Below are 13,845 nucleotides of genomic sequence, written 5' to 3'. Positions count from 1 at the left end.
AGTACAACGCTCATTTATTACATATTTTTACATGCTTCAAACAGAAGAGACTTCAGTAATGGATAGGAAGTGATTGCTTTGTACTTGTTTCGCATATTCACCGGCAATTAGCTTTGAAGTAGCAAGTCCGAATAAATAGACCGAAGCTTACTAAGAGGTTTATGGTCAAACATCTCACATAAGTATATGTGAGAATAAATTTGATAGAAAGTAACCAATCTTTTCTGCCTATTGCAATTCTGTAAGCTATTTTCAGGAAACATGTTTGCTTCAAACCAAAGAGATTCTCTCCCTCTCATCTCCGATATAAAGGTTGACAGCAATTTATAACTAACCTATTGTCGTTATCGTCCCGATTGCGCTACGCAGTTCGCACTTACTTCATTCTGGTATAGTGAGGCTATGCCGGTACGTGACAGGCCTCATCAAACCAGTCAGAAGACTTACTAATAAAAAATTTTAAAAAAGCGATCTGTTAGGATGAGCGTCTCTGAGACTGGCTAGTGTGACTTGTGACTCATCGTACGAGTCGTCTGAGCCTCTGATTTAGACCTTCCACTCTGTTACAAACGAGAGGATCGCGTTCGATCGTGGGTACAATGCTACAAATAGTCACCCTGACGTGCACCCTGCACGCGATGCTAGTTGCCTTCATCAAATGAGCCCTCTGACGAGAGCAGGCGAGGCTCGCTCCATCGTGCAAGCGACAGACGTCGTTCCCGCCGGGATGTGCCGCTATTTGCAGCCGGTTGCAGCCGGTGCTCTCGATAGCCGAGCGGCGGCGCTTCCGCCACGTCGCGGACGAGACCCCCTCCTCCCTCCACGAGAACCCCCCTTCCGGCAAACATACCGTGTGCACACCGGCTGAGATGAAAACAATCCGCACCGACACACAAACACGCTGTCGTGGTACTGCGTTCTCCAGCCTCGACGCCAGAAGCGGAAACATCACCGAAAATAGCGTTGCCATCGGAGACAAACCTCGCTTCTGCGAGTCACGTAACTCCACCGGTACCCTTCTGCAGGACGAGTATTTTGGGCGGCGCCTGACCACTCAGCAGTCCGTTGGCACTCCGGGCTTTCTGCTGACCGCGCCTAGTGTTTTCTCAACCGGAGTTCTTTCGCCGAGCACACTCTAACCTTCATGCAGTCGTGCCTAGAAGTCCGCACAAGGGATTCCATCACCGTTCACCAATTTGCGGAACTTCATCTCCGACTTGTCTCCGAGTTCCTAAGAGTACAAAGTCCATGGCGATAGTGTACTGACTGTATAGTGGTACTCAACAATATCTACGTTCATCCACTACAAAATTGAAACAGTTCCACGAACTTTCTAATATCTAACACTGTGTGAATTATGAGGCACACAGTGTTACAGAAACTTTGATGATGCAGTTACGGTTTTTACTTTTAATGTAATTCTCGAACTTGCCTCGTTCATTGATTCTGGCTAGGCACTGAGATCATAACTATCTGTCTACAAGAACAATCATAATTATATGTCTAAAAGAACAATCATAAAATGATTATAGGTACAGCCACAGTTAAGTGGTGTTTAAATACTGTATAACTACTTACACATGACAAATTATTTCGATGTTGTGCCTCGAAAGTTTTTACGAGACGCATTCCAAAAAAAATAAAGAATGGTTATGGCTGAGTCCTTTCTAGCACTACACGTTTGTAGTACATGCGGCATCCGTAATAACCGCGTGGACTCAGTGCCAAGCTAAATCAATACGTAAATGCAGTAGAAAAGCGTTTTTCCATGGAGTAATTATATATGTTGTAGATGTGAAACAAGATAAAAAAATGGTTCAAATGGCTCTGAACACTATGGGACTTACAATCTATGGTCATCAGTCCCCTAGAACGTAGAACTACTTAAACCTAACTAACCGAAGGACATCACACAGCACCTAGTCATCACGAGAAACAAGATCGTTGTATTGGTAACGAAGTAGCAGGTGATAGATTTAATTCTTATGAAATAATAATTCATGAAGCGAAAATAGTTAAAATTGAAATGTGCGGAACGGATGTTTCTGTGAATCCGTTATGCTCTTCTAGGTCTCTACATAACTTATGTTTATCTAATAACTCTTTAGAGTTATATACTGTGAGTCTAAGTGATCCTGTTGTACGATAGTGACAACGCTGGTGATACTGAAGAGAGCTTGATGGTTACACAGTCACAGAGATTAAATTCATGGGTGACGTTTAAAGTGGTTAATTAACTTGAAGATTACACAGTCATAGAAATGACTGGTCAATCACTGTCGTTTATTGACAGTAATAACATTTTCTCGGTATAGGTAATATGTGATTATTCTGTATGACGGACCTTAGATTAGATGTTTAATTCGGTTTTGATTCTCAATGACAGACATATTGATAGCTTTTTCGAAGTAATGTTTTAATTGATGCGCAGACTAATACTATGTGTTGTCAATAGTTAAGAAATAAAAGAGAATAGATCTCATTTTAATTTCAGTTCCTAAATCAGCTCATGATTTGATTCCTGTTTTATTGACTTCACTTACTGAAGGAAAATACCTGTAGCTCCTAATTGATGTAATGTTTATCATAGCTAAATCAGTAACAATAATACACCAGGTGAGATCTACAAGAATATTTTTAATAGGCTTTCTGGTCGTGCCGTACAGCGATCTCAGTAGTGACGACACAACACCAAATCTCTGAGCAGAGAAAATGTCCGATCCGGCCGGGAATCGAAGCTGGGCCCTTCGGTTATAAACTCGCAGCTACTGAGGTGGACCTCTACACTAAGGTCTATGATCATGTTTACATATAGTTCGACGATGTTCCAATGCCAACACAGAACGGGAGCGGTTATAAGATTGACTAATGGACTACCCAGAAAAGCCTATCATTAGATTTGCCATTTATCGAACATATAAGAAAAAATAAAAATTAAAAAAAGTAAGTCGGCACTTCCAAGTTGCAACTAGTCTGTCGTCAGTGAGAATGTCATTTCTTTCTCTACCTGTCGGCCGCAGTGGCCGAGCGGCTCTAGGCGCTTCAGTCCGGAACCTTGCGACTGCTACGGTCGCAGGTTCGAATTCTGCCTGGGGCATGGATGTGTGTGATGTCCTTAGGTTAGTTAGGTTTAAGTAGTTCTAAGTTCTAAGGAACTGATGATCTCAGATGTTAAGTCCCATAGTGCTCAGAGCCATTTGAACCATATTTTTCTCTACCTTGCAGTAGATGGCTCTTAAGGGCCTCCATTTGTACTGGAGTAGCAGGACGTGAAAGGCGCCTAGTTGTGTGTAGCCATAACGAAGCAGAGCACAGATTTTCTAAAATGTCTTGCAACTGGGCGCCTTCAAGTGGTTCCGTCGTCCCAGCACTGAGGGGGCATTGTGTAACTTGAGTCCGCTAGATTAGATTAGTTTTTCGTTCCATAGATCCGTGCTGAGAAGCTCCTTGTGGATGTGGAACATTCATTTTCCACGCGTGCGTATCGTAAGTAAACAGTGACTTAAACTTATATGTAATCACGTTTCTTTATTCAGTACTCTTTCAATTTATTTATATCTGCCTGAATAGTTTCTAGGGTCCTTTGTTTACGTTTTAGTCAGTACGTAAATCAGTTTATACGATATCTGTTTTATCATGAGTGAGAAGTGTTTGACATGCCGTAGGATCGTTAGTTCCGGGGTGTGACGTGATGGGTGCCATAGTTTCTTTCATTGGGGCGAATGTAGTGGCGTGGGAAATGGGGACATAAATGAGGCTCACCAGTTGTATTGTAGGATCTGCAGTAGAGATAGGAAAATACTGGAACAGGAAGGGAAAATTGCATTTCTTCAAGCTGACTTAAACAAGTCAAGGTAGGATATGGACAGGTTAAAGAGGGAGAAAAGTGAACAGAGGTAGGAAGTGGCAACAGGTAATAGGGGGAACAGGCAAAGGAGAGCATGAGACAGATTTGTCATAAATCTTGAATATAGATTTGACCTGTTACCTCAGTCAGAATCGGATGAACCTCGTGTATCTGAAGCTGTAGAAAGGGCACAACAAGCTTTCAAGGACTTGAAAAGGGTAGCGAAATTTGTAAAGAGAAAGAAAATTCTGTTGTTAGGTAGCTCCCATGGTAGAGGTGTTGGCCAATTACTGCAGGAAAATCTAGGTCCAGAGTACCAGGTCAAAAACTTTTCCAAGCTTAGTGCATATCTGGGTCAGGTAACAGAGGATGTAGGTTCTTTATGGAAGGATTTCACAAAGGAGGATGCTGTGGTTATAGTGGGTGGTCCAGGAAATAGCATTGACAGAGACTCTGAATATTCCATAGAGAATGACCTGGTGAAGACAGCATCAGAAAAGTAAGCATACGAGTGTGGGGTTTGTGTCTGTTTTGAGACTCCATGATCGGCCTCATTTGAACTCTTCCGTCGGGAGGGTGAATTTGGAGTTGGAGTGGCTGCTTAGGACGGATATAGGGTCCCACATTGGTTTGATTCCTGTGGATGCTATCGACAGGTGGGACTACACTAGGCATGGCCTTCACCTCGATAGGAAAGGGAAGGGAAAACTGTCTGGGTTGATTGCAGAAAACCTAAGGGGCGACACTGTCACAAGTGGCAAAATACCAGTGGTCACAGGTGTCAGATGGATGCCTTTTTTTAGGATAGGGAAGGGGGAAACAAAACTAGTTTTAACAGAGGTTGTCAGACACACTCAGTTTGAGAAAACAGATGAACAGGAGTCAGATTTTACTACACAACCTCCATTTAAACAATGTTTAACAGAAAGTAATCAGAAACTGCCACGTCATCTTCGCCAAAGCAGTTATAATTCCATTAGTATGCCGTATCAGTTATCTTTATTACACCGGAACATTCCGGGACTCAGAAATAAAGTCGATCAACTACTCATTTGTATTGATGAAATGAATTCATCTAATCAAATTGACAGAATATGCCTCTCTGAACATCAAGTGAACACTGGTATAGATATGTTAGAGACTTCAGGATTTAAGCTAGCTTCCTACTTCTGCAGAGTAGATATGGATGGAGGAGGAGTTGCCACATTTATTAAAAACTGCCATAAATTCAAGAACATTGACATTAATAAATTCTGTTTGGAGCAGCATCTAGAAGCATGTGCAATAGAAGTAGAGTTCCATAACAGATCCTATATAATAGTAACTATTTACCGAGCACCTGCAGGAAATTATAATCTATTCATAAATCATCCAGAAGCTCTTTTGGGTTATTTAACAGGAAGAAACAAAGAAATTTTGATTGCTGGTGACTTTAATACAGATTTTCTAATGCAATCTTCCAGTAAATATTTACTGCAGTAAGTAATGTTGTCTTTCAATCTAACTCACACTTTAAACTTTCCAGATAGTATCACTAAATCCTCAAGGACAGCCATTGATAACATATTTATAGACAAATCAAAGGAACAACCACAAATGAAGTTATTAAATCCACAAATTATAGGAGCGGTAGCTATTTTTGTTGAACACATTTATTAAGATGAAATAGCAAACTGAACAGTCATATTCTGTGGTAATGCATGAGCGTACAGGAAACACACGTAACGTTGCTTATCATTTCAATAGTTCCCAATACAATTCTTTCTCACTTTAAAACTCAGTAGAAAGTATTGTTAACATTTCACAATCCAAGTTACATTTTAATGAACTAACTCACAACAACCATTGCTCACAGATCCGTGATCTCAGGCATGTACTGCCATCCAACTGACCTGTAAATTTTGACATGTAACTTGCAACTGGAATGTGCATCTTCGACTTGGGACTGAAGAGTGTGTGTGGGCGTGTGAGTGTGAATCTCGTTGCAAGTCAGTCATTTTGCGTGAAAACAATGACACACAAAGAGCTTTAGCTGTATTTCAATTTATTTTTAATATTGATAAGGAAACTATGTTTTATCATGTAGTGATAGTGTTGTATCAAGAGTCTCTCCAACATGATCATTAACTACAGCTGAATTTTAATTCAGAAAAATTAATAAATACAGACAGCCTTGTTGCAGTGGTAGCATCAGTTTCCGTCAGATAACCGAAGTTAAGCGCTGTCAGCTATTGGCAAGTGGGATGCACTCAGCTCTTGTGAGACCAATTGAAGAGCAGCTTGACTCAGAAGTAGCGGCTCTGGTCACGAAAATTGACAATGGTGAGGAGAGCGGTGTTATGACCACATGCTCCTCCATATCTGGATCCAGTGATGTCTCTTGGGTGAGGATGACAGGACGATCGGTCAATACTGTTGGGCTTTTAGAGGAATGTTCGGACGCAGTTTAGTTTAGTCAGTTTAGTAATCGACATACTGCCTGGCGGAACGGAACGTACATATTTTGTCCATGTGCTGCAAGATAATATTCGTACTAGTGTGAATTCTTTAATATCCTATCTTGCAATCGTTTTAAACTGGTTCTACAATTAATAGTTGACTCATGGTGTTGGGCTCGCACAAGCTCATAGTAAAACTGAGTGTCATAACTTTTCGAGTTTCACGCAGTTTAAAATTTTAAACAGGGTAAAACGTCATACTGGAATTTTGAAGAATCGTTTTGCTTGAAGATGATATTGATGACAATTTCATATCTTTTCAGTCATCAGATGCCTAGATTGCGCCTTGATTACGAAAGCAGTGCAACAGTCCAACACGTCGTAGTGATAGGATCCCCACTGGAAATCTCTGTGAAGGCAATATTAAAAGCCATAATGATTCCTTTGTTACTTGCCTCGTTATTCATGTGAGTCTGATATTATGTCATTATCCTCAGATAAAAATGACTGCTACAAATAATTTACATGCAATAATTCCAGTTATAACTAATTGTAGAAATGTTACAAGATTAGTAATTAATATTTAACAACCAAGAAACCTCCTTTCCCCTTTCGTCTATCATGAGTAAACTTTATTTCTGATTCGTTAGTGACAATTTCTTTAAAAGCGAGTCACGCCATTTTCCAATAGATTTTCTGGCGTGAATATTTTGTAGTTCAAAGGTGTTATGATGCACTTTTGTAGTGACTACAAATGGAGTTAATAACAGACTCGCCGCGCGGGGCAGCCGTACGGTCTGGGGGTCGTGTCACGATTCGCGCGTCTCCTCCCTCGGGCCTGTGTGTGTGTGTGTGTGTGTGTGTGCGTGTGTGTGTTGTCCTTAGCGTAAGTTGGTGTGTGAAATCTTATGGGACTTAACTGCTAAGGTCATCAGTTCCTAAGCATACACATTATTTAACCTAAATTATCCTAAGGACAAACACACACACCGACGCCCGAGGGAGGACTCGAACCTCCGCCGGGATCAGCCGCACACACCATGACTGCAGCGCCTCCGACCTCTCGGCTGATCCCTCGCTGCCAGCGTAAGTTAGATTAAGCAGTGCGTAAGCCTAGGGACCGATGACCTCAGGAGTTTGACCCCACAGTCCTTACTACAAATTTCCAAAGAAACAAACTCAATAGCTTTGCCCTTTGTTCCAAAGGTGTTTTGGATTGTGTGTGTTTCCAAGTAGTATCTCATCTCTCACTTCAAGATTTTTTTACGTTTACGACGTTGTCGCCTCTATTAATTCAGGCAGTCACCCAAATCTTTATGTTTCTTAATGTATCAGTTATCATTTCGTGACAAGTTTCCTAGTTGATTTCCTATGCGAATTCTATCTGTACCCTGACAATGTCTTCCGGGACATCCCAAAATAACATCTGCCTTGGAATACATCCATTGCTACCATGGTATGTCTCATCAAGAGTCATTTGCAGACATTTCGTGTGGTTTACTAGAGTCTTTATTTCATTGGCACAATATATCCGCAAATATATGGCTGTTTCTCGCCTTACACTTACTGTTGGGTTCAGTTGTGGGTGGTATTTTAATATAAAAATTGATGTAAAGTTATACCTTTGTAACATGTATTTCCAGAAATAATGCTTTCAAGTGCAGACAGTCATATACAAATTTTCTTTCTATGATCTCTTGACTACTCTCCTTGTAGCAGTTGTCAATGAAATCACCAATATAAATTTTGATAACAGTTCCGTCTGTTCTACTAGATGTGACAGTTTCTGTATTGACCTTGGCAGATGTCTAGAAACGTCGTTGGCTAATCTACAATGAAAAATGGTCTTAGTGCATTTATTACTCCACTGGATTATGTTCTAGAACCACTTATGGCATCTGAACTATTTAAGTTCTTATAATTTATATTGGTGATATCTTCAATTTAATACTGGACCATTTCTACGATGTGGGTGCGACTGTCAATTTGTAGAAAAAGAGCTTCTGTCGATATGAAACTCACTTCTCAGGCCATATTACAACCCAAGCTGGGAAAAGACCCAATCACAGAAAATTAATGGCTTTACAGTTACTAACAACGCCCATGAACAAAACCAGTTCAAATCATTATTTCGTTTATCACGTTGGTATAGAAAATTTATTTGTAATGATGTACTGCAATCAGAGAATCTGGGAGATTACTGGAATGAAATAAGCCTTGGAGTTGATCTCCTAAATGTTAAATTGACTTTGAAGGTACCAAGACGCCATCAATAAATCGTTAAAATGGCTCTGAGCACTATGGTACTTAACTTGTGAGGTCATCAGTCCCCTAGAACTTAGAACTACTTAAACCTAACTAACCTAAGGACATCATACACATCTACTCCCGAGGCCGGATTCGAACCTGCGACCTTAGCGGTCCCGCAGCTCTAGACTGTAGCGCCTAGAACCGCTCGGCCACCACGGCCGGTATCATTAATAAATTCTCCAATGTTATTCCAAACTATCCTAGAAGTAGACTTCTATATTTCAGCTGATAGTTCGAGTCCGGCACACAGTTTTAATCTGCCAGGAAGTTTCGAATTTAAGCTTGATTGAAACTCCGGTTCTATAAATTAACAGTCGCACCCATATCGGAGAAATGATCCAATATTAAGTTGAATTCCTTATTATGTAATGATCCATCTGGAGCAGCAGTGATCACCTACATAAATTATAAGGGACTTAAATAGTTCAGATCTCATAACTTATACTAGAACATAAGCCAGGGCAAGAAAAAATGCATTACCATTATTTTTCATTATAGACTGAGCGAGGAGTCCTGACAGAGGTGTGGGTCCATAATAATACTAACTACGAAAGTAAATTTAAATATGCTGGTAAATCGTATAAGCAATACAGATACAGATGGAATCGTATCCTTTAGATTTCTCATGACGCGTTTCTGGCATAGTCCATCATCAGAAGACCTGGTAACAAACAATAAAGAGAAGTGCAAGTAATGATATAATAAAATACAACTTTAGCAAATAAATGAAGTTATACAAGTCTCACATGAAATTAACTGTGCAGAACTTTGAAGACCATGTGTACTTACTGTCTGAGGTCATTATATGCTCTGGCAAGGAATTTCAATAATGTCTGTATAAATGTGAAGCTAACATGTGCTGTCTTATACAAAAAGTAAATCCAACAAGTAGCTGACTACAGTTATAAAGTCAAGACAGAGCTAATGGAGAGTTAATGTAACCCTGTGTGAATAGGCGGCATCACTTCTGACGACGCGTAAAATAAAAATGTTAATATAAAATAATGAAAGCTGAATGAGCGCTAATGTGCAAGAAGATCAGTTGTAAAAACAATATAACAGTGTAAAATATTCATTCTGAAACAACATAATTTAGAACCAGATTCGGTATGATTTCTTCATAATTCCAAGAAAGGGAATCGCATCAGATATACAGTTAATGACAATAATTATTTGTCAACGAAAAAAGTCATTAAAATAATTATTTCATTTTAGCAGCACTGTTGTGCAAGAAAGTCAACAGTAAAACACAATGCAGTTGTGCAGGTTTCATAAAACAAACACACTGTTACAATGGGAAAGCTGGAATGGAGCTTCAAATGAGGTTTCAGGAACACGGATATTCAAGAAGAGCAGCTGCGATGGGATACCATTTAAAGGTGAACCAACATCAGCTTAAAAACACTGCAGAAGACATGGTCATAGTTGTTGGTAGTACAGGTACAGGACATATGCATAATGAAGTGGATAAGTTATCAAACGTGAAAGATCATTACAGTATTGTGAGAGTTTCCAAATGAGGTGGAACAATGAAAGTTGTAGCAACTGGCAACTTTGTAGGTGATCAAGTGTGTTTTCAAAGATTTTATGTATATTCCTCAACTGGTCTATGAATGATATCATTGAAAAAGATTGTACTGTTGTGTGTAATAAACGTTCTGTTCAAATCTATAAACTAAACATTCGTTTTGAAAACATACGAAACAAGAAATCGATTATATGAAATGAACATTAAATCAGGAATGCAGTCACCACGGACACAAGAAGGAAAACAAGAATGGTATAACAACATAGACCGTCCAGGCATAAGCTGGGCTTCACAGATTAGGAGAATATGCGATGGAGTTCCTAATAGTTTATGCTCGACAGAAAAATTGTGTGTTGCTTGTGTGACAGCTAAGATAACAATAAAGACTTTTCTAATTTAACAGGAAGAGCAAAAAAAAGTGAAATAATACATACTGATATATATGTGGAGAATAAAATAAAAGTCAGATGCTGCAAGATTCATAAGAAAAAATGTTAGAAAGTGAAAATCAGTTCAATCTGGAAGTGTAAAAAATAAGATGTGATAAGGATGGTGAATACATCAGCCGTGATTAAGAATTGTTGCGAAGGGAAAGGAATTGTGCTAGAGTATATAATTTCTTATAGACGTCAGTGAGAAAGCAGAGAGACTGAATCTAACAAATAAGGAAAAGGAAAGTGCTATTATATTCAACAGCAAACTGAGGAAAGAGCTATGGGGAAGGCACTGCTGGCAGCTATGTACTTAATCAATTGCAGCTCAACTATCAAATGCCACACCTGCAGATACAGGGTGACAGTTATTGAACTGAATAACGCAAAAGATATCATTTCAACATCACATGGCATTACATACCGCATGGCAATAGCGTTACTGTTAATAATGTTGAGATTTAAATTTTCTTTATTTTGGATGGATTTTGTTTGTGTTGAGAGTTTATTCAAAATTTATTACTGTGGGCACAAATGTGATCACTATTTTTTTAAACTGGAAGTTTTTTGTTATCATTTGTTTTTGATGGTTCTTATATGGTGAAAATCTCTAATTTGCCCTATGAAATTCATCACAGTGGTGTATTTAAATATTTTCTTGAATGCTGTTGTCTTGATGCGTCGCCTTAATGATCGTACGTCGTCATAAGTCTACGCTGATCTACGCTGACTGGAGTGGCGGTATGTCGGCTGGAAACCGATGTCGTCGGTGAGGTCAGCGCCCGTCCGGAACACGCGTTCAGGTCTCGAAGTCCGAACCCACAGACATGCTGCCGCTGGTCTGGAACGTCGCTGGTTGGAGTCGTGGAGGCCTACGCCCTCCGCTCCGATGTTAACCGTGATGAACGGATTCATTAAAATAAATTTAAACATGTTACAGAATTCTGACTACACGCAGATATTATTTTTCTGCAAGACAGAATTTGAGTAATCTGCCAATTCTTGTTCCGTACAACCTGAGATTCTGTCACTGTCTCTTACACAACACTGTCGTGAGCATTCAGCGTCTTCATTTACCAAAACATGATTACTTTAATTCGTACGACGTAAGTCACTTAACAAATTGTTCACAAATAGTTTGTAAAACAGTTATTCATTCATTAGGTTTGTGAAATTATGATTCGGTTCACTATGTAGGCACTTAATAAGCGTACCTCTACGTTGACAGTTTATCCTACATACGCTTTCACAGACATTTCCACTCGCATCCTCTCGCCGGTAATTTCAGCAAAGAGTCTGCAGTGAAGCAGAAATTTAAATTGGGATGCGCTGCAAGTGACGTCCGTGCCAAATACATTGACTTCAATGTTTTGGTACTACACTCTTATCACCGTCTCAACGTCTCGCGCTTTTTTGTGCATACTAACAAATTGCCAAACATTGTACGTATTACGGCTAATGTTCAATATTACATTCTCTTATCACTAACCACTGTTAATTCACAGTCACTGTTTCCATAAATGTTCGTTTTTTAATTGCTTTCACCAACACCCCTTATTCTAAGGTTCATGTCAGTGTAACGGGTTTGGCTGCAATGACTTTGCAACGTCAGGTCCATTTATGTGCCACATTTGACACTTTTAGTATATCTTATGCATGGACAGCTAGTTACATATTTATTTATATTTCCATATTATGACATATAGTACCCCATGTCAAGATTTTGTGATCAATTGATCATTAAGACTGCTAAGAAGACTCTGGCTTGACTTCGCATTATTTCTACTTTATTTTCAAGCTAAGTAAGTTTTATAATTAATGTTTATAGGGGCGCCAAGCACGTTATTGTATTCAAGTAGCGAATCACTGATCCTGCAGTGAAGTTAAATTTAGATCACAGGGCCAAATCTTAGCAAATACATGTGCTCAGATGGAATGACACAACTGAAACGAATGATCCTACACGTTTTACTATCATAGCATGAAAGATAATTCATAGTGTTTGCTATTTCCACCGCATTAAACATATGATCAGTTCCTCCACTCACCTCATTAAAGTCTCTTTCTGTGTTCAGTTATCATGATTGCAACATAAATATATATAGCTACGAGTAATGAAGATCTGGCGTAGCTTCTGTATCTACTGTTTTAAAGAACTAGAATTTCATTTGAAATGGAAATAATAAGCAAAGAAATTTCATTGCAAACTCACTCATCGATTTGTTGATCCTGAATAACAACTACTACTCCCCAAGATAGTATGCTATTAAATCTAAAAATGGTTAGGGCTTATGCCCAGCTGCCCATTGCAAACTTATCTGCACATATACGCTAGATAATTAGCACCAAACAGTTCATGAATAACGCAATAATCAATTAGCACAAACAGCTTCAGTCAAACGATGAAGATTCATTGAATGCTTATCTATTAACACATAAAAGAGAAGAATTTTTTTGCATTTACATCTATGTCTACTGTATTCATTGTATACACATATTAAGATACTTATATGGATAAAAAGCCCTCTGTTTGCCCGTCTCCAAATTTTCTAGCATGTGGCTACAGTAATATGGCATATGTACGATATTATAGGGTCCTAAATACAGCATTTGCTACTTCTTATTTCTCTTATTTGGTAAGAACGACTTAGGGTGGTTTCTAAGTAAGGCTATGTAGCTTACTTGATAATTGGTAGTCTTTTTCACAGTCTTATCATTTTTTGTTTCCTGTGTAGAGCACAACTATTCAAACTGACTAGAGGTTCACTCACTTTTTCACCTCTTGAGATTTTTGGTCTTGGTAATTTTGGCAATGGCGACAGCGACTCATTTGATTCAGTTACATTTAACATAATATCATTGACTGTGTAACCCTTCTCTCAGTATAGTAAGTTATTGTAAGCTTTGTGACTGCTTCTGTGGAAAAATACATGACATATTTTGTAATATATGAAATTGCCGCGTAGTGGCGGCTGATTGTTGAACCCCAGGTATGTTATGTTTCCTGGCTGCGCGGCAGCTATAAATTGTTTAGATATTCAAAACACTGACATGAGGGATCGGAAGACTACTTCCAGTAATAACAAGGCTAAAATTTCATACATATATTAAGAATTACAACATACACACCTCCTCGAGATAAATGACTCTTTCTCTAAGAATAGCGAAAACAAATGTAAGACATACCGAAGAAGGTTGGTTGGTTGTTTGGGGAAGGAGATCAGACAGCGTGGTCATCGGTCTCATCGGATTAGAAAAGGATGGGAAAGGAAGTCGACCGTGCCCTTTCAG

The sequence above is a fragment of the Schistocerca gregaria genome, chromosome 8 (assembly GCF_023897955.1).
Source record: "Schistocerca gregaria isolate iqSchGreg1 chromosome 8, iqSchGreg1.2, whole genome shotgun sequence".
In the NCBI taxonomy this organism is placed as follows: Eukaryota; Metazoa; Arthropoda; class Insecta; order Orthoptera; family Acrididae; genus Schistocerca; species Schistocerca gregaria.
Note: the sequence above shows the minus strand (reverse complement) of the source record.